At 36.5% G+C, this 25,938-nt stretch overlaps 1 long non-coding RNA gene across 5 annotated transcripts in view; it reads right to left on the reverse strand.

The window, feature by feature from the left end:
• Positions 1-5,008: 5,008 nt before the first annotated feature.
• The window catches only part of LOC140604128 (uncharacterized), a 51,791-nt gene continuing 30,861 nt past the window's right edge, over positions 5,009-25,938 (reverse strand). The window contains exons 2-8 of one of the 5 annotated variants that reach the window (XR_012007148.1): positions 25,492-25,536; positions 21,400-21,618; positions 20,310-20,509; positions 10,924-11,057; positions 8,678-8,829; positions 8,051-8,114; positions 5,009-5,773 (exon numbers count right to left, since the gene is read on the reverse strand). This is a non-coding gene — a long non-coding RNA (uncharacterized lncRNA). The remainder of the gene's footprint in view (positions 5,774-8,050; positions 8,115-8,677; positions 8,830-10,923; positions 11,058-20,309; positions 20,510-21,399; positions 21,619-25,491; positions 25,537-25,938) is intronic. The other 4 variants (XR_012007146.1, XR_012007149.1, XR_012007147.1 and 1 more) reach the window with 4 other exon arrangements.

The following is a 25,938-nucleotide window of genomic DNA, read 5'->3' on the forward strand; positions in this document are numbered from 1 at the left end:
AGTTTGAAAGGGAGTGACAGTGTGTGCCTGTTACTATTGGTGATATTTAGCCAAAAGATTAACTCAAGTAAGAATTGAGTGATTTTGAAGCAGAGATCAAAGGTAATAGAGCAAGTTTAGAATACAAGTGCCTTATGAGATTGGAAAAGTTGACTGTTTCACAAGACCAAATGCTAAGTTTGTAGAAGGCCTTAAGTAACCAGGATCTAATAAGACTCTTTGTTTAAAAAAGTGAATAATATGTGTGGTAATTATCAGATTAATAATTTTCCTCCCTTATGTAAACCTGGGTAGCCTTAGTAATATCACCAATACTGTGAGAAAGAAAGAAGTGGGCTGAGGAAGCAATGAAATAGGCAAGCTTTAATGCATAATCTAGAAAACAGCTTTGCATATAGTTACTGGGGGGTAAGGATTGGATGAGAAACAAACAGGAAAGAACCACCAGCTTAAAAGGATGGAATTTGTTAACATTTGGTAGTCTTCAAAAACATAACCAAAAAAGTCCTGGGATCAAAAGTGACTATAAAATTGGTTCAGCTCCAAAGGAAGGCAGACATTTTTCATACTTAGCTAGATAATGGATATTCAACAAGGAAATACTTCAAAGAGGGCAAAAACAAGGTTACCAAAGAACTATTCTTCCAAGAAAGAAGATTTACAGCGTAATTAAAATATTTCTTTATTCTCAGATATCTGGATTTTACAATGCTTTCCCAGCAGGATTTCATACTTTCTGTAGATTAGTAACTGCTTTGTGTCATGCATTCCTCTCTTTTCCAAAGGGGAGATATTACTGGTGTCTTCCTTTCCTACTCCATTATTGGGTGTTTTAGAGGTACGGAGAAGACAACCTGTCAGTTTGGTTCCCAGGTTGCTGTGTCATAGAAAGATGTGACTTACCTGAAGATAAGAAATGTGTACCACTTGCAGTTTCTGGACATTGAACTAAATGCATGAATTGGTGAAACTTTGGGAATGAGTATGATGTGTAAAAATAAGTGTGATATTTGTAAGAGAACATTTATTTGATATTTTTATGAGAATAAGAGAATAGAGAATAGCAAATTTGTGTGTTTATCACAACAAGTCCTCATGGACACACAGCTAGATTAAGTTCAGTCTGCCTTGCAGTTAGATGTGACCATATGACTAAATTCTGTCTCATAAAATAGGGGCCAAGTGATGTAAGCTATTTCCTGGATTGATGGATGGAAATCTGCCTAAATCTTATGTTTTCTTTTCCAATTTTATTATTAATATTATTCAAGAATTTTAAGGAATAAATAAGCGAAGGACCCGAGTCAATTGAATGACTGCATGGAAGGCTAAGTAACTATGAACTTTTATAGGACTGAGATATGAAAAAAAAAAGACTTTTTATCATGTTAAACCACTGAGAATTTGAGGCATTTTTATTATAGCAACTAGAATTACATTAAGAAATATATAATCAGGGGATCCCTGGGTGGCTCAGCGGTTTAGTGCCTGCCTTCGGCCCAGGGTGAGATCCTGGAGTCCCGGGATAGAGTCCTACATCGGGCTCCTGGCATGGAGCCTGCTTCTCCCTCTCCCTGTGTCTCTGCCTCTCTCTCTCTCTCTATGTCTATCATTAATAAGTAAATAAATAAATCTTAAAAAAAAAGAAATATATAATCATTATGAAAAGTGGGGAGGGATGGCTGCTTTGTACCACAGAACCTATAGAAACAAAAGAAAAATTTAAGATTTAAGATTCTCAACTCAAGCCACAGTTAAAGAACTAAGAAATATTTATGAATGCCCTAAAAGAATTTCTTATCTTTTATAATTGTAATAGGGCTAGTGGGGCTATAATCTGTCTCAAATATATCCTGTGGGAAGCAGAATTACAACATAGTTAATTTATTCGGCTACCCAGGTCTCATGTTAGAGAAGTGGCTGAGAAAGGGTGACTCTTAGGAGTTAGAACAGAAACCTATGTATATATTCAGATAATCTTGACCACTCAAATTTCAGTGAGCCTCTCTTGACACCAGAAGTACCCTGTAATAAACTCATTGAAGGCAAGCAAATTTCAGGAGGATCTTAATACCCCTGAAGAGATTCCACCAATCCTCTTGGCTTTTAGACCTATAACAAAGGGTCCCAGCACACCTAAGAGGAACTAATATACTGTGTAATCTGAGGGAAGATGATTCTCAGATCTAAATGATTGCAAAATTGTATTCATTTATAGCAACAGAATCCCAGAGAGTATATATGGATGATCAACTATAAAAGTATTTGACCAAAGAGAAAAGTGTCTAACATTGGATTGGGTTAACCTACTTATATGGGTTCACGTTTCATAGACTTCATAGATTCTATATTATAGGTGAAAGAACTAATAGTGAATCATATTGCCTTCTTGGTAGATTGACTGAAACCTGGAATACATTATGACCTACATTAAATTAAGTCAAGATTTCAGAATTTCCTTGGTAAAATATAAGAAAGTGAATCCAAGGTCTTAGTGACAAAGCAAATTTGGACTGGATTTATCATATGCAGCCTGATATGTCCCTACCTTCTTATATCCCACAAGTGATTTAAAGATACTCCCTGTATAATAACACTGAGAAATATATTTGTGAGAGAATATCAGAATTCTTTAAAATCTCTGTAGTAGCTTATTCATCAAGTTGGGATGACAGTAGTATTATATTCCACCACTGAAATGGGCTAACAGGGGCTTGATGGGATCCTGGAGTGGTAGTACTCAAGAATGTAAAAAATGGATATGATTTTTTACCCAAATGGGTAGCAAGGCTGAAGAAACAAACAGAATGGTCTAATTAATCTCAGTGTTTCTCTAGTACTGACATAGGTGGGACATCTACTGAAGCTATTTGATCCACATTAATAGAGAAAAGATGAAGAAATTTAGTTTGGGTGAACAGGGAAGGATATGACTTAACACCACTATGCTGATGTGTTTTCCACATAGCCCATAAGATATGGGTGATTTTGAATGGAACCCAGAGTAAAAAAAAAAAAAAAAAGTTTCTTCAACTGAGCATTAACAGATAATACCTAAGGTTATTTGTGGAAGTTGCAGATGCTCTATAAAGTTCCAGCAAGCTCAAGTAGGGGAATCAAGCATAGGATCCTAGAGTTTTCAAGCAACACCATGCACTTCAAAGATGTAATAAAGGTTATTAATCAGTTAACTTTGAAATAGGGAAATTATTCACCATTATCCTAGTGGGCCTATTCTATTCTAATCAACTGAGCCATTGCAATACAGGAATTTTTCTCCAGTTAGTAAAGAGGAGAAAGTCAGAGATTTGAAACATGAAAGGGATTATGATACACTATTGTTGACTTGAAGATAAAGAGGGCCATATGTCAAGGAAATGGTGAGTTCAGTTTCATAACCTTAAGAAACTGAATTTTGCCAACAATCTGAATGTTCTCAGAAGCATCCAGAAAGAAACGCAGTCTTGCTTTGATTTAAGCCTTATGAGACACTGAGCAGAGAATACATTTATGCAGTGCCAGACTTCTGACTTCCAGAACTGTGAGCTTATCAATGGGTGTCATTTTTAGTTACTAAATTTGTGGTAATTTTTACATAGCAGTAGAAAACTAGTACATTATCTGATCCACTAAGTTCTAATGCCAGACGTATAGAGTGGTACTCCATCAGGAAATGGAAATGTGTCTATTGGCATAAGTAAATGTAAGTCACTGTAACTTCTAAGGCACTTGCTACAGCTACAGTGCAACCTATCTCTTCCAGTTCCATCTATGGTGTCATGGAGGGTTTATATGGGATTAACTGACTAAAAATAGCACATCAGGACCTTATTTAGAGAAGGTTTCACATGTTATGTTGGCACCAACCTGCAATATAGGTATTATAGCCCCACTCAGGGATGACCAGGAAAGACTGGGGGACAGGAAAAATGGAAATACTCCTAGTGAGTTGAACACCTATATATTCAGTTTATGTTGGAGGAACAAAGGCCAGAGGTGTGGGATTATATCTGTTTATGGGCAAGGGCTAGTTTGGCTAAGTGACCAGTGTCCTGGAAAAACAAGATGATTAGAGAATTGTTGCCAAAACAAATATGAAGAAGAGATACATGGATAGAATTCTCAGAGTTTAAAGATGTTCTTGTGCACACAAGTGCCCACCAGAGGAAGGGCCCTTGGGCAGCTCAGACAGTTAAACTTTCAGCTCTTGATTTCTGCTCAGGTCATAATCTCAGGGGTGTGAGATAGAGCTCCACTTTGGACTCTGTGCTGGTTGTGGAGCTTGCTTAAGATTCTTTCTTTCTCTGCCCCTTCCCACCCCTAAAACTCAAAAACAAAAACAAAAGAACAACAACAAAAACCCCAGTACCCACCAGAAGTTATCTACTCAATAGAGGCTCACAGTATTCAAGTAAACAAAATGACCCATTCTGTGAATGTCAAGCATCCTCTTTCCTCAACCATCCTTTTGCTACTTCAATGGGCTCACTAACAAAATGTTCATGATGATGGGAAGAGGGATTAGCTATAGATAAATAAAGTGCACATCCATTCACCAGGTCAGCTAAGGTTATTGCCACTGATGAATGCCCAATTTACCAATGGTAGAGGCCAGTGCTGAGCTCCTGATCATGACACTGGTTCCTGGGAGGTCAGCCAGTTTCCAGAGGGCAGGTGATTACATTTGATATCTTCCATTTTGAAGAAAGCCATCATATGTTCTCTTTGGAATTGCACTAAGTCTAAGTATAGATTTGCCTTTCCTATGCACAGTGCTCCTGCCAGCACCACCATGTGTTGACTTTCTAAATGTTTACTGCCATGTCTGACAAAGTAATATTTTTATAAGAAAAGTTGTGTTATATACAGTTTTATCATGTACCAAATCAACCATTATAATGGAAGAATGGTTTAATGGAAGAGTAGAATAACTTACTAAAGATACAGTCTCAGTTTCAATTGGATGATAGAAAATTGCAATATCGTAGTACAGTGTAAAAGATGTCCTATATGCTTAAAACCAGTGACTGGTGTGGTGTGGGAGTGGAGGCATCTCCTGTCACTAATAGCCTATTCATAAGCATTTTGTGTTCTATTCCCATGGCTTCGGGCTCTGATGTCTTAAATGTGAAGAGGAAAGTTTTCATTAGAAGACATAATGACATTCCCACTGCGATGCAGGCTAGTTGGGCCTGTGGGACCACAGGACCAGCCAAGAGGGTCCTTGGCTTCACATAGGATATAAATCAAATGTGACTGATAAGAAGTGAGAACAGAATTTATTAAAGATATACAGAGAATATCGATATGGACAGAGTGTCCAGGAAACTCAGAAAGGAAAGAAGAAAGAATCTGGTCTTTGCCTGGGACCTGAAGTTTTTATTGAGGACTGTGATCTGGTGCACATTTCTTCTCAGGTATCCAGGAACAAAGAAAAGTGTTTAGGAGTCTTCCTTAAGTCATTTACACTCTAGAGTGAGGGGTCTTGGTGAGTCAGTAGCCTTGGAAAACATTCATGATGACTCTGTCCAGTCACTCCGTAGAGGTTATCTATTGTTTTAGAAGACTCCAAAGAAATCATTAAATCCTTGACCTTTACAAGAAGGACATATATGATCTGTTCTATAAGGTGTATGTGAGGTAGGAGTGTAGGTCCTAGCAAGAATAGAAGCAGGAAAAGGAGAAAAAAATCAGTGTTTCATAGAGTCCCTTTAGTTTCTCTGTCTCAATTGGATAGGAAGTTGTGACTGCCACGTGGCCACATCGCACATCACTGAAAAAACAGTCAAACAAGAGAGTTAAATTTAGTACTTTGTAGAGTGACTAAACCTGATTTTAAAGGTAAAATTGGTTAGCAGGGATAGGATTGTTAGATAAAATACACGTTGTCCAGTTAAATTTGAATTTCAGGGAAATGTAAGTGCAATATTTGGGATATATTTACATTAAATAATGATTTATCTGACAATCAGATTTAACTGGGTTTCCCATGTTTTTATTTTCTAAATATGACAACTTTCACTGGATTTAAGCTAATGTTTTTCTGGAAACCAGAGGATTCTCAGGTACTCTTGAATGTTCTTTTTTCCCCCTTGCTAATCATTTTAGTTCACATCCTTACTACCATACAAACTATTGCTATAGTCATGATAAACCTGCTTGGCTTTGGTTTTTCCTGTACAATCCTATATACCAGGAATAGAAAAGTCAACCTAAAATAGCTAACATACCATATCATTCCGCTGCTCAAAAAGCATCAAGGACTCTTCTTTGCTACACAGATAAAGTTCAAACTCCTAAGCGTCGAATTCAAAGCCTTTCATGCTTCATGCTCTTTTCCCACAACATCCTTAAGTGAACTCCTTAATCCAACCAGGGATGTTTTCTTCACTGATGCATGTTTTCTCACATGAACTTATCTAAATCTGAGATTTAAAGTTCCCCGTTTTTAAAGTTTCTCTTGCCATTCAAATGATTAAAAAAAAAAAAAAAACTCCCTGAAATAATACAATAAGATAATGTAGATTTGTACTTCTTTCTCTATATATATTTCTCAGAATTGACAGTAATCTCTTTTCTTGGGATCACATTAAACTTCTGAAATATTTTAGATTATGTTAAGTTATAAGTATTAACAAGTATTATGTACTAGAAATGCTGCTAAACTCTTGAGGTATATAGAACATTTTAACTCAGTTAATCATTAAATATCCAAAATGATATATAAGTAGATGCAGTTTTTAATCTCTATTTTACAAATAAAATAAGCAAAGGAACAAAGAAGTTAAGGAGCTTGCCCAAGGTCACACATACGTAAATAGCAGAGTTGGAATTTAAAACCAAGCATTCTGGATTTCTAACCATTCTGTTATACCGTATCCATGAGAAATGCATTCTCCTGATTTAAAAATTGAAACAATAAGATTAAATTTTTCTTTGACTTACCAATTTTTGAAGTTCAGTTACTCACCCAGAGATAACTATTATTATAACAGTCTGGTTTGAATTTTTTCAGACCTTTTTCTGTGTATCTCTCTAAATATGAATGTGTACCAGAAAAAGCATATTCTGTTGTTGAGTTTTAATATGTATGTACAATATGTATACAATATATATAAATAATAACACTATACTGTACATCAGTGTACAAGTCTATTTGGGAATATATTCTGTAGGGTAGATGCAGAGCAAGTGAATTTTTAATTTAAAAAAATGCTTATATCTAAAAAACTTCTGCACAGTGAAGAAAACAATAAAACTAAAAGACCACCTACAGAATGGGAGAAGATATTTGCAAATGATACACCTGATAAGGGGTTAGTATTAAAAATCTATAAAGAACTTATCAAACTTAACACTCAAAAATCAAATAAGCTAGGTAAGCAATGGGCAGACATGAATAGATATTTTTCCAAAGAAGGCATCCAGGTGGCTAGCAGACTTATGAAAAGACGCTTAGCATCATTCATCATCGGGAAAATACAAATCAAAAGCACAATGAGATACCACCTCAAAGCTGTCCGAATAGCTAAAATTAACAACACAGAAAACAACGGTGTTGGTGAGGATGCAGAGAAAGTGGGTGTGTAGTGGATGGAAATCAGTATTCAGATCAAATACTAGCTAATACTGACACTTTTGAGTACCACCAGTGAGAAGGCCCCAGAGGCACAGTCAACGAGTACAATTATTTTGTAACCAAGAGTTACAGATTATCAGAACTTATTTTAAGGTAGATGACTGAAGTAGAGGATTTCTTTTCAAGACGAAGGGGGGGGGGTGGCGGAGATATTTACTAAAGAGGAAAAATACTTATGAAAGATCAGGTTTTATTTTCTTCTTAATAGAGCACTTATTAATTTGGCTAAGGAATTTATAGAAAAGAATTACAAAAAGAGGAAAAAAGTTAGATCATCTAATATAAGAAGCTAATATATTTTTCCTTTATTTTGCATATTTATAGAATGCGAAAAAGCTGTTGCTGTCATATCAGGGTTATTAATGGCGCATTAATTTTAAAAACATAATTTTGGGTGGAAATTAGTTGTACCTGGTTGCATTCTTATTTGCTGAGGCAGTATATCAGGGAGGATTCAGTTGCAGAGTCAGGATTACTATGAGTAAAATAAAAAAAAAAAGTTTATTGTATTATTAAGGTATCTACAATTGTGGGAGGTGGTAAAGAAAAAAATTCTCTAGAAAGCTGTTGTCTCTGTTCCTGGAGGTGGGCCTGAAATTACGTGTAGGTCAGCAGGGCTGAATGTGAAGAGAGGAGAAAGAGGATAGACCAGAATGAATGAGAACAAGCTAGAACCCACATTTGGTCTTCACTGCTTCTAACCTTGAATGACCTTCAGGATAAGCTGGACCTTTTCACTGTAGCTCTGTTCACCTGACTGAACTAGGACTCGTAAAAGCTGAAAGAGGAAATACTCCAGAAGTTGAAGGAGACTCAAATGAAAAACATCCAGATTTTGTAAGGAGGGACTTTATTTGAAAGCAGCCAAGTTGGCCTTAACATTCCCCTCAGCTGGATTAAACTTGAGACAGTTTTCCTCCTGATGAAAAGTCCCTGACCTCCTTTTTTTTTTTTTTAAGACCCCTTACTTTAGAAAACTTGGAATTATATAGTCTTGCTCTACTTCTTAGAAATATATGTAAATCTTCAACCTCTTACCAGTTTTATCACCCAGGAAATGACTTTCTCAAAGATGAGGGATCATCTCTTTGACATGTAAACATTGAAGGAGATAGCACTTCTATGTCCCAGTCTTTGTGGGAATGTAGGGACCTGACTTCCATGGGCATCTATTAGTGAACACTGATGGCCTAGTCACAGAAAAAAAAAAAAAAAATTTGCAAACTCAACAATAACTCAGTGTGCTGGACACATTCCAGTGATCAACCTCCCCCTCAACAGCCTGCAGTACTATTCTACTAGCTCACCCCAGCACCTAGAAACTTTTCTGCCTTTTGTTTCAATGGAGTAGGGTTCAATCTCTTTCCCCTATCGCAGTATCTTCAATAAATTATTTCTTGCCTACTTAACTTCATCTGGTGCAGTTTTTATTTGACAAAAGAATTATTGCAAAGGGGAAGGAGAAAGTGAGGGAAGGGACAGTTGCAATGGGGTGAAAGCTGCGTCCATAAGACTTCAAGCATCTCAAAGTCTAGGTAGAGGTTTATTCTTTCTCCTTTCTTTCTTTCTTTCTTTCTTTCTTTCTTTCTTTCTTTCTTTCTTTCTTTTCTTTCTTTCTTTCTTTCTTCTTTCTTTTTTTTCTTCCTTCCTTCCTTCCTTCCTTCCTTCCTTCCTTCCTTCCTTCCTTCCTTCCTTCCTTCCTTCCTTCCTTCCTTTCTTTTTCATGAGAGGCACAGAGACACAGGCAGAGGGAGAAGCAGGCTCCCTGCAGGGAACCCAATGTGGGACTCGATCACGAAACCCTGGGATCATGACCCGAGCTGAAGGCAGACAGACACTCAATCCCTGAGCCACCCAGCCACCGCCCCCCCACCCCCACGAGGGTTTTTCTTTTATAGAGGAGTAAATGAGGCTAGAAAGAAAAGGATGTAGGGAGGTGGGATGAAAGCATGGCAGATAGTAGATCACAGACTGTTTCAATCAGAGGCCAGCTTATTCTCAGAAGTGGATGCTAAAGCAAATTTGTGTGTTGGCCACAGTTGAGCAACCTGGGAAAGGAGAGAAGTTTAATCAAAGTTTGGTTAAAAAGGATTTTGTTCCCAGTGATCAGTGGGAATGAGCAGATCAGCTTATCATTTATGACACAAAGTTCTGTGTCTGTCCTTGTCATAGGTAGACAAGTGGAACATATGTAAGTCATATCTAGTCATAAGGTAGGGATGGCTCTTTGCAGTAAGCTTTTTTTTCTGGAACACAAAAGGTTGTGGGAGAGGGAGGAGATTTCCTTTTTTTAAAAGATTTTATTCATGAGAGACACAGAGAGAGGCAGAAACATGGGCAGAGGGAGAGGCAGGCTCCATGCAGGGAGCACAATGTGGGACTGGATCCCCAGACCCCAGGATCACACCCTGAGCGGAAGGCAGATGCTCAACCACTGAGCCACCCAGGCATCCCAAGTGGGGAGATTTCATAACCATCCATGTTTTTGAGAATAAAAGGCTCAAGTAAGATTCAAAATTATTGGGATTCAGTTGTGGGACTGGCCGTTGCCGCCTCACACCCACAAGTTGAGGCAGCAGACCAGCAACAAGGTGTGGGAGCTACAATGACCCCTGGTTACCCTACACTGCCCTTTCAGAGGATAATGCCTGTTGTTTCCTTTCTACCTAAATGGAAATTTCTCTTGTGGCCAACCATGCAGTGAAAGAAATTCTGGAAAATATGGTTTCAGCTTGGTAAGTTGATACAATACAAAATGAACCTAGTGAATGAAACTGAAAACAAAGAAACTCAAAGAATCAAATAAACAAAAATCTAGTGTGATTCTGAACAACTCGAACTGTGAGAATAAATATATCCTGCTAAGGAAGTCTCAATTCTATATGGATTAGAAAATCATAGTGGATAGGATGATATGTGGATAAAAATTGCCATTTATTTCAGAAGCATCTTTGGCCTAATTAAGTGCAATGTCTTTGATGTGTCTATGGTACTTACACCTAATCTTGTTAAGAGTTATCACCTTCTATTGTAATTACTTTTCGGTGGTGTGGGTCTTCCAAACTAGACTTGGATTCCCAAAGTCATAAAATTTTTGCATTGTTTTTTAACTTGCAAATAAGATTATGCCCTACTCATACAAGGAGTTCATTATAGACTTGCTGAAAGAATGATTGAAAGAGGTAATGACTTCTTCTAGAAGGTAAACATTGAATTCAGGACTTGAACAAAAATATCATGATAAAGGAAATAAACAAGTTACATAAAAATGAATATTATCTTACTTTTTGGTTTGATTCAGCATTCTGACCAAAGACAAGCTTGTAAGGGCATTTTGAGCGTTTCAGCGAGAAGTCTCCAGAGCCACAGTCAACTAGCACAATTGTTTTGTTACCAATGGTTACAGATGAGCAGATCACTGAAGCAGAAGATTTCTTTTCAGGATGGGATTCTTTTCAGCATTTATTCTTTTTGTGCTTTTTGTTTCATTTTGTTAACAAGAACTATACCCAGAGAAAAATAGTTCATGTACATAGCCACCTGTTTTTTGGGACAACACAATAATGCAGTACATCTATAGTATATGTACATGTACCCTATTAGAATCATTGCTGTTTTCTCATCTTAAGCCTGACACTGTCTCTGCCTTATTCAAAATGCTATCCAGTAGGCTCCCATTCTGGATCTGATGGAAGCCAGACAAACTTCATTATCCCTTTCACATTATCCTAAAAACCTTGTCACACTTCTCTCTGAGTTGTTACCTCTTTCCATCCCTATCTTCCTCCGACCCACTGTTCTTCTCAATCGTGCAGACCTCTCAGAAGCTTCCTGATTTCTCACCACTACTCATAAGAGAATCAGCTAACCCTCACTTTTAAATACAATTATGGTAACCAGAAAGACCATAAAGGCCCTTTTTGTATGTAAGTATTGCTTTCATCCCAAGTCCTTAATGTTCTGCCCCAAATCTTTTCTCTTTGACCCCCCTTTAGCCCACTCCAGTCATTGTTCCTACTTAATTCAGTATCACTGTCTCCATTACTATTTCTATAATATTTCTGATAATAAAAATTGCAATTAACCATTTAACTTAGTTAGCAAATGGCAATAGAGATCCCTATGAGGATGAATCAGAGAAAGCTCAGAAAAACTGTATGAAAATGTTATTGTTATCTTCATTTTACAGGTGAAAAAACTAAAACCCAGGGAGTTTATGTAATTTATCCATTATTGCTACTAAGTGTGAAACTTGGTACTCAGACCTGAAAAGTCTGATTCCAGAGACCATACTCTTAACCTCTGTATTGTGCTGTCCTCTGTGATAATGAAATGAAAAAGGAAACATAAAAGAAAAAAAAAGTCAGAAAGTCAGCTATAAGAAATGACAAAAACTAAGAAAAAAAAAAAAAAAGAGGGGATCCCTGGGTGGCGCAGCGGTTTAGCGCCTGCCTTTGGCCCAGGGCGCGATCCTGGAGACCCGGGATCGAATCCCACGTCGGGCTCCTGGTGCATGGAGCCTGATTCTCCCTCTGCCTGTGTCTCTGCCTCTCTTTCTCTCTGTGTGTGACTATCATAAATAAATAAAAAAAAAAATTTAAAAAAAAAAAGAAAAGAAATGACAAAAACTGAAAGGCAGATTAAGAAAGAGACCTGCAAAGATGAGTAATGATACAGAATGATAGTAATCAGAGAAGAAAAAGAGAAGAATGGAGGATGATAGAAACACATATGCTCAGAGAGGCAGAAACAAAATACATTGTCACAAAAATAGCAGCATAGAGGTAGAAATTCAAGTTTAAAAAAAGAGTAAATAGCTTAAACAACTGTTAGACATAGTGGAACAGCTACACATAGATAAAGCAGCTTACATTTAGACACATGTGATCTATGAATAAAGATGATGAGGAATAATTGAAAACCAAATGTGGAGAAAGAATCTTAAGATGAGTAGCTTAGCAACAGTAGGCCAGTGACACATTTACGAGATAGTGGCGGTACTCACTGTTTGTAGGGAGACCCTAAAATTCGTCTTTTTCTAAGTTACTTGGTGGCACGTATGCTATGCTAACTAAACTTGGAAAGAGACATGATTTAGAACTAAGGGAGCTGTAGTCTCTAAATTGCCTGCACAAGAATCATTCCAGTGACATCTTTGAAGTACTAGTTTTATACCAGAAAAATGTATAGGCTTTCTTTTTTTAGGTCACAGTGGTTGTTGGAAGCTTGGGAATGAGTAGACCTGTAAAAGGTCTCCACAGAGGAAAGGTTCTGGTTGCCTCTTCAGAGCAGGGGGAAACACATGTATAAACTGTGTTGGAAGGTGGTCTGCTATTATTTCCATTTTTTCCCCCACATGTTCTGTTCCTGAAGTGTGGATGGGACTACAATAAAGTATCAGACTCACCAAGCTGCCAGCCATGCTACTATCAGTTGTCAGGTGTGGTTTTTGTTCTGCAGTTGGCACAGAAGGAATGGGCAGAGATTACTGCCTATTTCCTCAGAATCTCAGACTAGCTATTGTATATTTTTGTAATTGAAGGCTTTGTTCTGCAAGTTACGGAAGCTCCTTCATTCATTCATTTGAACACGAACCAACAATTTTCTTCACAATTTCATTGGAGTATAACCGGAGTATAGCAGTTACACTGTAGTTGATCCTTGTTTGCAATTCCGTATTTGCGAATTCACCTACTTGATACAATTTGTTTGTTACCCCCAAATCAATACTCATGGCACTTTTGCAGTCAGTCTCACGCAGGTAGAGAACAGAAAAAAATTTAAAAAACAGTCTCTGTTTTCACACTTCACTTCTATTATAAATAAGTGTGCTCTTTTTGGCAGGTCTATTCAATAACACTTTGTTCACATTTCCGTGCTTTTTTGTTAGTGATTTTGCTGTTTAAAATGGTCTCTCCAGCCAAATGCTGAAGTGCTGTCTAGTGCTCTGAAGTGTTAAGAAGGCTGTGATTTGCATAACCAAGAAAATATGTATTTTAGATGAGGTTTGTTGAGGCATGAGTTCTATCTAGTGTTTCTGGCTCTGAGTTCAATGTTCATGAATCAACAATATAATACATCCCCAAAAGGAAGAGGAAATTTATCAAGATATATGTGAGGCTGCTCCAGAAGGTACCCAAGTAACATCTATCGATGAAACTATCGAAAATGTGGAGAAGTAGATAAATTTGTAGATTCATCAGATGAGGACTAAGTGGAAAAGGCAATAGTGGACTGGAGTATGGTGAGGCTGAAAACTAAAGAAATTTATGTCTGGAAAATATGAAACCCTCCTTGACTGGTGCTGGCTGACTTCTGTGTTTCAAAAGGCCATATGATGTGTTTCATTAAAGAAGACAATTTAGGTGACACAAACAAACAGTATTTCAGTATTTAACACTTCATGAAGTGATACTTTCCACTCCCAGGAGTTTAGAGAACTCCAAAGTAAGAGAGAAGGGTTTGAAGCTTCTATAAAAGAGGCAACCAGGAAACAAGGAGGTACTCAGCTTAAGTTGATTGGCTGGTTGATCTTATTTACAGAGATCGAGAAACAAGGAAGTAGGGAGCCCAGAGTTGTCTTGAAGTGTTTGTGGACTGGCTGACAGGACATTGCTGTGCTTCCGGTTTAATAGAGGCGTGTTTACCGAAGTTTCAGTTTGCTGACTGCTGATATGGTACCCTGAGGAAGGAGTGGCTCCATCTCAGGGCTAGAAATTTATTTCAACACGTGAAAAATGTTAAACTCACGTACGAGGTAAGTTCTGCAGATGAAGAGGCTGTGAAAGAATTTTAGAAATACCTGCTAAGTGGTAATGTGGAAGAACAGATTTTCAATGCTGAGGGGACAGGGTTATTTTACAAGAATGCTGGCAAATATAGAAATTGGTCAATCCATGTGCATACATACACATAGGTGTCTATATGTGTGTATATATGCATATGTGTGTATATGTCTGTACACATACAGGTGTGTAGATAGGTACAGATGTATTTATATCTGAGAAATAATTACAAGATAATGAGTGTTTTCATTACAACCAAAAGTTTTCTTGTGCTATTTATTTATTTATTTATTTATTTATTTATTTATTTAATTTATCTGAGAGAGATTGAGAGTATGAGTAGGGCAAGGAGCAGAGGGACAAACAGACTCCCCACTGAGTACAGAGCCTGACATGGGGCTCAATCCCAGGATTGGAGATTATGACCTGAGCCAAAGTGAGTTGCTTAACTGACTGAGCCACCCAGGTACCTTTCTTAAGCCTTTTTGTAATTCATTTCTCTCTTTACCATCCTCCCATCTCCAATCACTAAGTTGTTTTCTGAACCTATAATAGTTTGTTCTAGAATTTCATATAAATGTAATATACTTTAAAAAATCTGGCTGTTTTTACTCAGCATTATGGGTTTGATATTTTTTTTTTCTGTTCTTGTGTCCATCAATAATTTATTCCTTTTTATTGCTGAGCAGTGTTCTAGAGAATGGACATGCCCATTTCTTCCTTCCTACACATAAATTTATATTTATTTATATTTACATTTATATTTATCTCAGTGTTTGATTATTACAACTAAAGCTGCTAAAAACATTTTTGTATACATGTTTTGTGGACATAATGTGTTTGTATCCTTTGGTTAAATAGCTTGGAGTATTATGGCTGGGTCAGGTGGTAGGTGTAGGTTTGATTTTTAAGAATTAATTTTAGCCATTAATATCTCATTATGATTTTAATTTTCATTTCCCTGCTAACTAATATTGTTGAACATTTTTTTCGTGTACTTTTTGGCCATATACTCTTTCCTAAGATGACTATTCAAGTGTTTGTTTTATAAATTGGATTGTCTTTTTATTATTATTATTAAAGTTTAAGAGTTCTTTATATATGTTCCAGTTACATTCCTTTTGTCTGATAAATGTGTTGTGAATGTTTTCTCTCAGTCTGTGGCTTGCCATTTTGTTTTCCAAATGGTGTCTTTCAATGAGCAAAAATTTTAAATTTGATGGGGTCCATTTTATCTATTTTCTTTCATGTTTTGATTTCTTAAGTTTCTTGTAAGAAAGCTTTATCTACACCTATGCTTCTAGATGGTCATCTTCTCCCTGTATCATCACATAGTCTTCCCTCTGTGTATGTCTGTGTCCAAATTTCTTCTTCTTATAAGGACACCAGTCATGTTGGACTAGAACCCCACCTTAGTGATCTTATTATACTTTATCTATTTTTTAAAAGATTTATTTATTTAAGGGAGAGAGAGAGCAGGGGGAGGAGCAGAAGGAGAAAGAGAGAGAATCCTCAAGCAGACTTCCCCACTGAGCGTGGAGCCTGATGTAGGGCACAAGCCCAGGATCTTAAGATCATGACCTGAGCCAAAATCAAGAGTCCACCACTCAGGTGCCCCTTTAATTACCCATTTTTTAAAAAGAATTTATTTATTTGAGAGAGAGAGAGAGAGAGAGAGAGCACAAGAAGAAGGTGAAGCAGACTCCTCACTGAGCAGGGAGCCCATTGTGGGACTGGATCCCAGGGACCTTGGGATCATGACCTGAGCTGAAGCCAGGTGCTTAGCCAACTGAGCCACCCAGGGCCCTTAATTACCTAGTTAAAGACCTTATGTATAAATAGTTACATTCTGAGGTCCAGGGGTTAAGGCTTCAATATATGAATTTTAGAGGGACACAATTTAGCCTCTAACAAAATGTATCATTTTTCCAACTGTTTTTATTTTTTTTCATTTATGTTTTAATGTAGCAGTTTGATGATAATGTGCCTATATTTGTTGTTATTTTATTTTAGTTTAATTTTGTTTAGTATTCACTTAACTTTATGTCTTTCATCACACTGGAGAAAATTTGGGTGATTATTTCTTCAAATATTCTTTGTGCCTAATCTCTTTCTCCTCTCCTAATACTTTAATTTTCTTAGGTTAGGACTTTTGATATTCTCTCAGTTATTTGAGCATCTATTAATTTTTATTTCCAATATTTTTTCTCTGTTCTTCAGATTGGATAACTTCTACTGACTATCTACAAGTTAATTTCATCTCCATTCTCTCTAGCCCATCTAGTTAGGTGTTTTTATTTATTTGCTTTATTTTTTTAATATTTTATTTTATTTTGAGACAGAGCAACTGAAAGAGAGAGAGAGAGAGAGCATGAGCAGAAGGGAGAGGGAGGGGGGAAGAAGACTCCCCCTGAGCAGGGAGCCCGATGCAGGGCTTGATCTCAGGACCCTGGGATCATGACATGGGCTGCAGGCAGATGCTTAACCGACTGAGCCCCCCGCAGGCAGCCTTGTTTGCTTTATTTTTTTGAAACAGTATGTGAGTCATATTTGAAGTTATTTATTGAGGTCTTATAATGTAGGACATCTTGCTAATGAAAATGCTAGCACCTCACTTCTTGAGCTCTTACAATGTGTCAGATGCCGCACTAAGTACTTGCAAGGTGGGCAGATAGGCAAGGCAAGGCCCAGCCTTCACCCTGGTATAGTCAACCTTACAGAAAAAAAAAAAAAAATTATTTTATTTTAGGTATTGCACTTTCCACTTCTTATCATTACCATTTGGGTTTTTGTTATATTTATCTGCTGAGAGCTCTTATCTTTTCATTCAATTTAGTGCCTTTTGTTTACCTCAGGAGCATAGTAATAATAACTGCTTTAAAATCTGTCAGATAATTTGCTCTATTTGTGTGATCTCCTGGTTGGTATTTGCTGATAATCTTTTCCCTTGATAATTTTTCAGATTTTCTTGATTTCTTTATATGCTGAGTAATTTTGAGTTGTGTCCTGAATATTGTGAATGTAAAAGTCTGTAGACTCCAAGTCATATTATAATCCTCTGGATAATATTGATGTGTTTGTTTTAGCAGGCAACCCATCCAGTTAGGTTTAGTCCTTAAGTTCCGTTGCCATCCGTGACTGCTTTGCTTGGCCTAAATTTATCTGGGGAGAACTGGGGATGATTTTTAAAGCTCTTATAAACTTTACCCTACCCAAAAAGTATAAAACAGGAAAAAGAAAAAGTTGTTTTACATTGGATTTATTTTAACCAAGTCTATTATCTCTTATTTTGAGCAGTCATAACTTTTAGCCATAGTTTATATAATTTGAGTATTTTTTCACTTCAGATTTAGATAGATACTGCTGTGATTTACTATTATTTAGTGGTAGATTTTGGATTAAAAGTTTTATTAAAAATAGTTGTTTTCAGCATTTTTGGAAATCAAACCTGACAAATCTTGATACCTCAGGAGTGGAAATATAGACCTAAGAGTTAAATGAATGTATGATTTTCATATGAAGCTTTTTCTTATATAGAGAAATAATCAGTTTTACAAAGTGTTAGGGATACATATTTCCCAATGTGCCTGACTGACCTTCAAGGCCTAGAACAGTAAGAACAGTGCCAAAATGCTTCAAATACTCCGTCTAGTCGCCCCATGATGATGTTTAGTGGTGGTGGTGGCTCCCTGTACAAAATCTTTAAGCTCCTCTGGCCATCTCTACCAGAGCAACTAAGTGTATCACAGGGAAATTATGTTTCACATATTTTTTTCCACACTAAGCTATAAACTCCCTCAGGCAGCTTCTGTTATTCGTTTCTACACTCTCAAAACTTAACAAAACAGTTTGGCATATTGCAGACATACTTTAAGTATTTGTTAAACTGAAGTAAAATGTTTGAGAAATACCAAGAACACTTCCATGCTATGGGATTTATTCACATATTTTCCTGTTTGCTTTCACAAATGACTGTTAACAATTATATTGAATAAGCGGGAATTTAAGTGACTGAAATCATAAAGTAAGATTCCTTTTCTCTCTAATTGTCCCTACACACCACCTAGGCTTTTTTTCCCCAGGCTGTGGAACAGATCTTAATCAGTCCTTATAGATTTTTCCAGTTATTCTTAGACAGTAAAAATTTCCTGGTAACTGCCAGTGTAATAATGTAACTCACTAAAGAACATATCAAATCCGCTCTGTGAATTTAAACACCTGGGACACAATTTGAATACACTTGCTTCAGTCTGGGAAGCCTGCTGTGAGTTAAGGAAGTGAGCATGATCAATTTGGTGAGCTCTCTGTTTCTTCCATTTTGTGACCATTCTTGGATTGCAACAGGGGAAAGGAGAAGAGATAAGGGTCATAACCATCTACTTTGAAAATATAATTTTGACCTGGCATCTGTGTGCTCAAGTTCAACACTAAATCTTTCTCTCTTGAGACATTCTGATGATTTTCTTGGAGATTTCAAAGATTGCAGCCTGCCTTGTATTAGGCAATGCCTCTTTGTTGTTGGGAGCTATGTGGTAACACCCTCAGCCTCCCCATCTAACAATACATCTCCAGTCTCTTTGAAAGTGACCCTAAAGGCAGCTACCATTTGCATGATCTCTTCTAGACTATGGGAAGCACTCCTCTACTCTATCAGAAATGGCAATATAATTTATTTCCAGTATGGTCATCTCTTGACAGTTTTAGCTGAGCCAAAAATCAAGAGGTTCTCCAGAGAAAACCAATAGAATGTATATATATTCCTTATAATAAATCTTTTGTATATCTGTATTATATAAATCTAGATGTATATAGTATCTTATTATGTATATTTCCATATAAGCTGCAGACCCAGGAGAGCTGGTGATTTCATTTTGGCCCAGTCCAAATGCCTGAGAACCAGGAGACCTGATGATGTAAATTCTAGTAAACAAGCAAAACAAAACAAAACAAAACAAAACAAAAAAACACAAAAATCCAGGAGACTTGATGGTGTAAATTTAGTCTTGAGACCGAAGAAGAACCAAGTTTCAGTTTGAGTCTATAGGCATAAAAAGACTGATGTTCAAACTCAAATAAATGGTCAGGCAGGAGGAGCTCTCTCTTACTTATGGGAATGTCAGTCATTTTATTCTATTTAGGTCTTTAATTGATGAAGGCCACCCATCTTAGGGAGGGCAATTGGCTTTACTCATTCCACCTATTCAAATGGTACTCTTGTCCAAAAAACCCCTCACAGGTACACCTAGAAAAATGTTTGGCTAAATATCTGGGTGTCGCCTGGCTCCATCAAACTGACACGTTTTTATAAAATTAAATTTCATGTTAGCTATATCTTTTTACATTATATTTCTCCATTATATATATCAAAAACTAACTTCATGATATGTCAAGTTGTAAAAAATATAGCTCTTTTGAAGCTTTTCTCACCTACTTGGAGTAAAGATGAAGTATTTACCTCTCCTCCCTTATGAATTGGATAGGGAAAATACCATAAAAAGCCAATAATTTTCTCTGAAAAAGCTTCTTTTTTGGCTTCTCACCCTCAATTCATTTATACCTTTGAAGTTCTATTGAGTTTCAGGATGCAGGGATTTGATTTTCTCTTGTTATGGGGCTGAATTGTGTTCCTCCTAAATTCATTTGTTGAAATCCTAACCCCCAGGACCTCAGAATGTGACTGTTTTTGGAGGTTAGGTCTTTAAAGAGGTGAAAGGAGATTATTGGAGTGGGCCCAAATTCAACATGACTGGTATCCTTATAAGAAGAGGAAATTTGGTCATAGATGTATAGGGAGAAAACCATGCATTGCATAGACACAAGGAGAAGACAGCCACCTACAAGCCAAGGACAATGGCCTCAGAAAAATAAACCAACTCTCACAATACCTTGATATTAGAGTCTAGCTTCCAGAATTGTGAGGAAATAAACTTCTATTGTTTAAGCCAGCTAGTCTGTGGTACTTTGTTATGGCAGTCCAAGTAAACTAATATATCTCATTTTTAAGTCTTGCTTAGATGGTCTAGCAACTGTAGTTTGGAAGGCTTTCCTTTATTTTGTTCTTGACCTGTGGGGGTTTTAGCAGAAACTTTGGAGAGAAAAAAAATCCTATTATAATGTTACTATATATTTCACATTCTTTAGAATTTACTATGTTTGTACCCTATTTCTAAAAATTTCTTAGCTTGTTTTAACTAACCCCATCTTGTAAAATTTCAGATTTATGAACATATATTCTAAGAAGGCCAAACCATTGGCCAAACCGTTCAAGGTAATGCTGTTCTCTATTTAGGAAATTTAGGAACATCAATAGAGGGAAGGTTTTTAAAAGGCATGTAAAGTCACCAATATAACCCCATTTCACTACTCAAAAAAGAAGAAAATGAATGAATATATGCTTCTGATTACTGTCATTAAAAATGGAACCCATATTTTCTTCCATATCCTAGTGGGACTTGCTTGGATGAGCAAATGTGATGATGATAAAATAGACCAAGACATTTCTGTTGCCTCTTATGTTAAACTATAACACTTAGAGATAGCCAGTGTCTCTGTAAATGTAGATATCTGCGAGTTAAAGGTTTAAACAAAACAAAGAAGAATAGTGAATGAAATACTATTTTTTTTGTGGTCCAACAGTAAATCAACATTCTGTTAGAACATAATTGATTATGTTAGGACATAATTGATTTATCCTCAGTTGTAAAGAATAACAATGCTTCTAAAAATATATAGCCATGCCATACCTCTGATTTGGTCTCACAATGCCATTGAGATATGATCAGTGTATGCTTATAACATGGAGATTTAAGTTTGCCTTTCTTCGCTAAGATAAATAAACATATTGATGCTACATACTTTAGTTGACAGCTTATACATTTCTTAAGGAAAACGTGTAAGTTGGAAACATAAACAATATTTGAAAATTAACATTTGCACCCAGAATAACTCCTCATTAGGTTTCCTAAATTTGTGTACCTTGTCATATTGTAGCTTTATCCAGGAAGCTTAGCGAAATCCTGAACATAGAACATACTCAGGTCTGCAGTTTGTCAGATACTTTCACATTCTTCTCCTCATGGTGCCCAGACTTCTGTAAACATACAGTCTTCATAGATTCTTTTTGTTAAGAGCTTATTGGAAACAGAAGTCTATTCTGTCTGCTAAATGTGAGATTGAGGTTCTGGCACAGTTAAGCTGTCAACAAAATGCAATGATTGGGCTGATGTCCAATTTTCTGATATTGACCTGGGTCTTAGGAATCCTAATAAAGTACAAATGACAACTACAGCAAAAGGCATGCTTTGGACACCTTCATGTTTTATGGGGACCCATATCAGTTTTCTGTGGCAACATACAATATCTGCTTTATTACCTGTGATGTGTTAGCACCAGGCTCCTGATGACTAACAGGCTCCCAACCCCGAGGCATTACACAGCCATAGAAATCAAACACTCAGACCCTGGTATTCAGAACTCACATGAGCCACTTTTACAAAAAGTCCAAATATGCTTGGGGATCTGTGAAGATATTTCAAATGAAATTCTTAAAACCTTTCTGATTCAAATTGGAAACAGTTGAATCTTCTCTTATAAGTTTGGGGTAAGAAAAGGTAGGAAGTTTTGTTTTGGTTTAGTTAACTCTTTCCTTTCAGGGAAGACTGATTTTAAAGAAAGTGTAGAAGTTTCAAACTGTCTCTCCATGTTTCTTTAAATTTTACATTTCCTCTGTTTAAGAGGAAATTGTCCAGGGTTTGTTTGTTTGTTTGCTTTGTGAACTGAATGTCAGCTTAAGTCACTCGGTTGAGCTTGAAGTAAAAATCAGGAATCCCCATCTCATGTGCTGTGCAGACTTGAAATTTCTGCAGATTCCTCGGGAATTATAGCCTTGTTGTCTCTTCTGGCTCTGACTTCCTACATATACTGATCTCTTATTATCATTTCTAGTCCTTTCTGTCCACAGGACACTGAACTAGACTGATAATCTCTCTTCCTTAATTTTCCATGAACTACCCAGACAAATCATTTATAGGTACAACAGAGTCTACTGAGATTTTAGGGCAATGGAAGGAACTCTGTGTTTCATCTCTGCAAATTGTCTTAACCTAAAAAAAATCCTTTAGTCACTTTGCTACTTGAAATTTTTCACTGGCTGTGATTTACTGTTAAACTATGGTGAAGCACCTCTTTCCTGTGCTGCCTTCCCCAATGAAACCCCTTTCATTGTTTGTTTGTTTGTTTGTTTGTTTTTCCTGGCTTCTGGTGTTTATCTTCTGCAAGTTTGTTGAAAACAAGGTTTTACCCTTTCAATTTAGTTTTTCTTACCCCTAACTTTTCTCTGGGACCCTACTTTATATCCAGAGAGTCATTACTGTGTGTGGTAAAACCAACTGTCACCACTCTTTGTCTTGTCCTTGAACAAACTCAAATGTTGGAGTTTTTCTTTCTCATTCTCCTTCAGTCATTTTAACTTAGAAGAAATAAACAAAATTATTTTTCCTCCTCTGGAAATTAAGCACACACCCTCAAAGATGGATATGGTTATATTTTGTCAGCTTTGGGTTTAAATTATCAAAAATCATGGCATATTTAAAGCTTAGTTTGGATTTTATATTTTCTAGGAAAAAATACCCATTGCCAGCTTTTTTGGGTTGGATTTCACCAATGTGCGTATTTGAACTTTGCATTGGCAGGACTTCTGGGAAAAGGAGGATTAAAAATAGTTCCCCTAAAACTTTTTCTTCTTTTTTTTTTTTTTTAAGATTTTATTTACTTATTTATTTTGAGAGAGAGCACAAGAGCATGAGAAGTGCAGGGGGACAGAGGAGAGGGAGAGAGAGAATCTCAAGCAGACTCTGTGGTGAGCACAATCCCAATACAGGGCTTGATGTCACAACCCTGAGATCATGACCTGAGCTAAAATCAAGAGTCAGAGGCTTAACCAACTGAGCTACCCAGGTCCCCCCTCCTAAAACTTTCCTTAATGATTCCATATTAAATATATTAATCTTTTAGATTTAATTAAGAACATGTTTAAACACTCCTGAATTATTTTCCAGTTCCTGGATCAAAGAATTGCCTTCCCCTGCAAGAATAGTTCCTGTGATTATTACAAAACAAGTTAAAACATATACTGCTAGTCATTTTCTGAGATGTTCTGAGAAAGGTCTTTTTTTTTAATATGGATATATTTTTTTAAATTTTAATTTATTTATGATAGTCACAGAGAGAGAGAGAGAGGCAGGGACACAGGCAGAGAGAGAAGCAGGCTCCATGCACCAGTAGCCCGACGTGGGATTCGATCCTGGGTCTCCAGGATCGCGCCCTGGGCCAAAGGCAGGCGCCAAACCACTGCGCCACCCAGGGATCCCCTGAGAACTGTCTTTTTAATCACTGATTTCGAAGCCAAAGATTGAAGTACACCAACACATATGAAAGTATTGCAGATTCAGACCTCCAGGTGCTCAATAAATGTTCAATGAATCAGAAAGACATGGAGCTTCTCCACTTTGTTTCGTGATTGGTTATACCAGTTGATGATTTTTTTGCTTGTTCATTCATTCATTTTCCTTCTAGTTTCTAAAATATTATCTTGCAAGAAGATAATATTAGAAATGAGAAAGAAAGAGTACAGAACAAACAAAAAACTAAGACGTATAGAACAAAGAAATTAGGAGCGAGACCTAAAAGAATATAGTAGCAAGGAATAAAAGAGCACATACATTGGAACTAGGGGTAAAACTTAACAAAATAAAAAAAAATAGCAAAATAACAAAATATCCTACTAAAAGTCATTTTAGATGTGTATACCAAGAAGTTGGTAAGAAATAGTAATTTGAGATAGCTCATTTGGCTTTGTTCATTTGGGGTAGGGCCATAACTTTCAGACTTAATCCCAACAGGATGCCTGCAAATTTGTTCTGATTGTTATATTGAGGAAACCCTGACATTAATTTAGAGAGGCTCTTTTGATAATGGCATATGCTGCAGTTTAGAGGGAAGAATGGAAGAAAGTCTCCAAATATTTCCTTTTTCTGGAATATCTTCATGGTGCTCATATGTATCACTAAAGAATGCTAGCAACATTTTCTTTAGGAAAGCACAAGATATCACGATTAAACTTTGAGTGATAAAAAGTCTTCACAAACTCTCTAAAATTCAGTGACTTCTGGGTAGAAATATACTTTGAATTGTATGAAAAGAAAAGTTACTTTGCTCTCTGAAGTCTGTTGGTAGCTTTGAAGTGATTTTGTGGATTTTTTTTCCCTCTAAACCCCACTTAAATCGGCTTCCTAGAGTTTTGGAGCCAAAGAGAAGCTGTCGCTCAAATCAAGGGGGTTAAAGATTTGAGAGAAAAAAGGAATTAAATATTTTTCACATTTGCACTTGACTGATTGCTATGGTAGGCTAAATAAAACATGCATTATATTAACTACTAATAGTTTAGGATTCATTGGTAATGTAAATGAAAAAAAAATAGGATTTATATGTGTTTCTGTGTGTGTATGTGTTACTCTGTATTTGATGAATTAAATGCTAACTCTATTTACATACTATAGGGTGGATATGCATATGATAAGCTATCGATTAATTATTATAAAAGTGATCATTTTCATAGGGAACTACCCCAAAAGAATTTAGTATAAATTAAAATTCAATGTGCATATTTTCAAATATAACTAGTCTTTGACTTTTAAATATAAGCTTATCAGATACCATAAAGTGCAATCAAGTCTTGTAGAAAGACTTTGTTGTTAAAATACTGCTTCATAAAGGGATTATAATAATTAAGAGTATGGGGAGTTTGGGTGATTTCATGAATTCATGTAGAAAATAGCTTCGTTTATCTTTTTAAAGGACAGGCCTGAGAATGGCCTAAATCTTTAATGTTTTCTTTTCTATTAACTTCAGTAAATTACCAAAATCCATTTCTGATTTCTCTTTTTAAAAAATTTTGCATCTGTGGGTCAAAGCTTGGCTCCTCTAATTGCTAATATTTTAAACTTGGCCAATTTCTATGACCTTTCTGTGTTTCCTCAACTGTATAATAGGGATGAAAATAGTACCTACCTGATGAAGTTACTGCAGCGGGCATTAAATAATACATGTGAATGCCTGAAAGAGTAACAGATGCATAAATGTTAGTTATTATTATTACTTTATTACTTAAATGAAAAATGAATGCATGTGGTGGCTTAGGTATTTTCTTGGGAAACACATATGAGAAAAATCTGGATCTACCTAGAGTGCATCATGCTTTCCTTGCCCAGAGAAAGGGTGTAAGCCGCTGCAGAAGAAACCTCTTTGATTTTTGCCTGATACACCCTGTAAGACTGCAGAATGGAGTTTATCTTTTGGACTAAGACATTTTGATTTTAAAACCGTTGATTACTTACCTGTTCTAAAAATGTCCTCTTCACCCAACCTGCTCCAAAGAGAATAACTTTGCTTTATATACACATGTTAATGAAAACCTATTGACCCTGTTTATCATTTCTAAAATCTTTTCTCTGCCCT

The sequence above is a fragment of the Canis lupus genome, chromosome 14 (genome assembly GCF_048164855.1).
Source record: "Canis lupus baileyi chromosome 14, mCanLup2.hap1, whole genome shotgun sequence".
NCBI lineage: Eukaryota > Metazoa > Chordata > Mammalia > Carnivora > Canidae > Canis > Canis lupus.